This window comes from Amphimedon queenslandica, unplaced genomic scaffold, assembly GCF_000090795.2.
Source record: "Amphimedon queenslandica unplaced genomic scaffold, v1.1 AMPQUscaffold_12737, whole genome shotgun sequence".
NCBI classification, from domain to species: Eukaryota; Metazoa; Porifera; class Demospongiae; order Haplosclerida; family Niphatidae; genus Amphimedon; species Amphimedon queenslandica.
In genome coordinates this window covers 17953-21394 of record NW_003547027.1, presented here as the reverse complement: position 1 = coordinate 21394, position 3442 = coordinate 17953, and the positions used below count along the sequence as shown (strand labels likewise).

Below are 3442 nucleotides of genomic sequence, written 5' to 3'. Positions count from 1 at the left end.
CATGACCTCTTCTATTGGTCCTAGCATATTTAATACGTGCATAAATTTATTGTCCAAGTATAGAAGTGTCTTATAGACAGACTATCCACGAATGATTGTCCTTTACATGGATATTTATGGTCCTGTCGGGTCCGCATCAGTCCGTCCGTCCGTCCTTTTCGGGCGGGGCGGGTCCGTCCGTCCGTCCGCTTTTGAGACCCTACCGTAGGCTCATGCAGATTATGCTCAGTAATGCTTCAATTATTTGATGCAGAATTGCTCATAAAGTGTTATGATTATTCTCAAAAATAGTACATTATGCTCTCAATTATGCGGCTTGAAAACCAACCAAAAACATACATTATCATAGCAAAAATTAATTAATAGATGCATTAATGCATGGTCTAAAGGTGTAACAGAAGTTAAAAATCCGGCAATAAACTTTTGTTGATCTCCAAGGGTATTTTAAAACTTCAATAAGGCTGCAGCTAAAAAACAATTCAGACATCTCAGTGATCTCTCTAACCATTAAATTCAGGATACTTTGCCTTTTATGCTAGTGATTTCCGGATACTTCCCAATTATGCTAGCATAATTCTTGTATTCTTCTACCTAGTTATTATGCTCATTTTTATGCCAGAATAATCTGCGCCTCCCTACCCTACCGCTTTTGAGGCCCTACCCCCAATAAATTAGTTTGTATCGGGTCCGTCGCTCGGTCCGTAAATTAGTCTTTTCGGGTCCGTTGGTCCGGGGTAGGGTCTCAAAAGCGGACGGACGGACGGACCCGCCCCGCCCGAAAAGGACGGACGGACGGACTGATGCGGACCCGACAGGACCATAAATATTCATGTAAAGGACAATCATTCATGGATAGTCTGTCTTTAAAACACTTCTATACTTGGACAATAAATTTATGTACGTATTAACTATGCTAGGACCAATAAAAGAGGTCATGTTAGCAGTTCAGTGACACCATTTTAATAATTTTTCTATATTATTTGGTGCAAGTCTATATCTTCAATCAATATATTCAAAGAGGAATTACCATTTACAGTGAATATAAGCAGGAATACAATGTAGACTATATAGGATGAGTATTATTAAATAAAAACTGCAATTTTTAGAGCAATAATTATGCTTTGTGTGTTACCAACAGCAATCTTTAAGTAAATTGGTTGCAAATCAACCTGATGAGACTGTTGACTGATACTTTTATGTAAGTTATTTCATCACAGCTGTACGTATAATATCTATGTTTTAACACTATAAAATTAGGATTATATATGATGTAAGTGAACTTGAATCTATTGTATATAATGCCTTGTCATGTCAGAAGCCACTAGATTTTAATTGTAAGTTCTTTTAAAAATTAAATGTCTACAATGTTAATAGCGGATTTATATAGGTTATTAAGCCTCATAAATCAATTTTTTAATTTTGATTCTATTGAAAAATATTTTACTGTGACAAAACAAGCAAGTGCTGGTATGAATCAAAATTTTATTTGAATTAATGTTTTGTTGTTCAAATTGAATAGTGTGCTGTCAATATATTTGAGAAAAAAGGTAGGGGTGCACACACAGAAGTTTAACTTTTCAGACTATACAAACATACTATGAAGTGGTATGTACAAACTTACAAATTTTAGTTTATTATTGCAACAGTTTTTACCCAAACAAGACAGTTCCATTGACTGTCATGCTTATCTGTGCAAATTATGCATATCTAATATGTTATTGTTAAAATTAATTGACTTTTACTTTGCCTATACATCATACTGTGTTGTGATGGAGTGTTCCGATATGTTGTCCAAGTATAAATTCTATTGTAGTGGTTATGCTCTGTCATAACATTGTTTATTAGATAATTTCAAAATTTTTGAGGCAATGGCTTATGACTCTCATGCTTCCCAGTTTCAGGTACAATTTGCTATTGAAATGGAATATCATTTTTATATAGGTGGAAAACAATAACTATTAGCGTTGCAACCAGAGTTGCTTAGTGCTAAGCAACTCTTTACAATAATTTACAAACATTGAAAAGGAATCTGCAAAAAAGTGTGGCATTCCTAGCCCAGGTATGACAAAAATAAATATACTAGAAGTAACTATAATTTTTACATTTATTACGTAGGATAACTACTTTTTAGGCTGGATTCTAAAGCTCAATATAACTATTTCAAAGGGTCTCCTTATCTTTAAAGAGCAGTAATTTCAAGAATATTGAACTATCATTATTTTAATTGTGTAATTAAATGAAATCAGTATCTCAGTATAGTGTTGCATGCAATAGCTGATAAAAATTAATCATAAAATTTCACTATGTTTATTATTAGACTTACACTAAATAATATAGAAAAATCATTAAAATGGTGTCACTGAACTCCTATTAAGAATAACAAATAGAATTCAAGTGATGGTTCAGTATTGTGATGCTTCATGCAGCCTGTAGTAGCAATTTTGCATTGATAAAGTTAAATTTTCACTAACATGACCTCTTCTATTGGTCCTAGCATAGTTAATACGTACATAAATTTATTGTCCAAGTATAGAAGTGTTTTAAAGACAGACTATCCATGAATGATTTCCTTTACATGAATATTTATGGTCCTGTCGGGTCCGCATCAGTTCGTCCGTCCGTCCTTTTCGGGCGGGGCGGGTCCGTCCGTCCGTCCGCTTTTGAGACCCTACCTTGGTCGGGTCCGGTCCGCTTTTTAGGGACAACCACATTAATTTAGTGACGATACTGACGAATTCAATGGCGCCGGCTAAAAAAACTAAAGCTAGCTTGTGGCAGCAGGTAAACATCTTTTATTTAGCCCCTCTCGTGTTTACATATGCTGCTCACAACACTAGTCTAAAGTGCAGAGGGGGAAGTTGGAATTGTGGCCTGCTAGCTGCAAAGACGAGCGATCCGTTGTTCCTAAGCCCCAATTATTGAGAGTTGGAACATAGATAAGACTACTTGAAGAAAGAGCTGGAGTTATTAGGCACCCCTCGACGCGGAACGCACCAGCTGAGGCTCCAAGTAAATGATTGCTATTTACAAATTGCATTATGATGTACTCTGCACAGGCTCACAATGAAGTCTTTGATTCCTAAATTGGTAGAGAACTTCACTACTTACAAGCCATTGCTCGCTTCCAATGAGTATGATCTGATCATTTTTGATCTGGAAGAGAAGATTAAGGAGCTGCTTCCATTACAGGTGCGAAGAATAATTAGAATATGCAGATAGACTTGTTGCAAGTGTCATAATTTTACCAGTCTGCATGTAATTACGCTTTTTTAGTTTTAAAATACTTTCACAGCTCATAATTATTAGTAAATATTATATTTACTATAGGCCAAGCTACGCTCAATGAGGGAGGAGTATGAACAAAAATTCATAGCATTGGAAGAAAGTGACAAGAAATGTGAGTTGCATTTTAAATCTACTGTAATACATTTAATTATCCTTA

At 35.4% G+C, this 3442-nt stretch overlaps 3 long non-coding RNA genes across 3 annotated transcripts in view; 2 read left to right on the top strand and 1 right to left on the bottom strand.

The window, feature by feature from the left end:
- LOC109586945 (uncharacterized) overlaps positions 1–2560 on the bottom strand; it is a 2644-nt gene extending 84 nt beyond the window's left edge. Inside the window, exon 1 of the long non-coding RNA XR_002187311.1 lies at positions 2477–2560. This is a non-coding gene — a long non-coding RNA (uncharacterized LOC109586945). The remainder of the gene's footprint in view (positions 1–2476) is intronic.
- LOC109586946 (uncharacterized) lies at positions 1159–1658 on the top strand. The gene is made up of 3 exons (XR_002187312.1): positions 1159–1198; positions 1258–1334; positions 1388–1658. It is a non-coding gene; the product is annotated as an uncharacterized LOC109586946 (long non-coding RNA).
- A 120-nt stretch (positions 2561–2680) lies between the features above and the next one.
- Positions 2681–3366, top strand: LOC109586949 (uncharacterized). The gene is made up of 4 exons (XR_002187315.1): positions 2681–2781; positions 2838–3009; positions 3057–3189; positions 3328–3366. It is a non-coding gene; the product is annotated as an uncharacterized LOC109586949 (long non-coding RNA).
- The last annotated feature ends 76 nt before the right edge of the window (positions 3367–3442 follow it).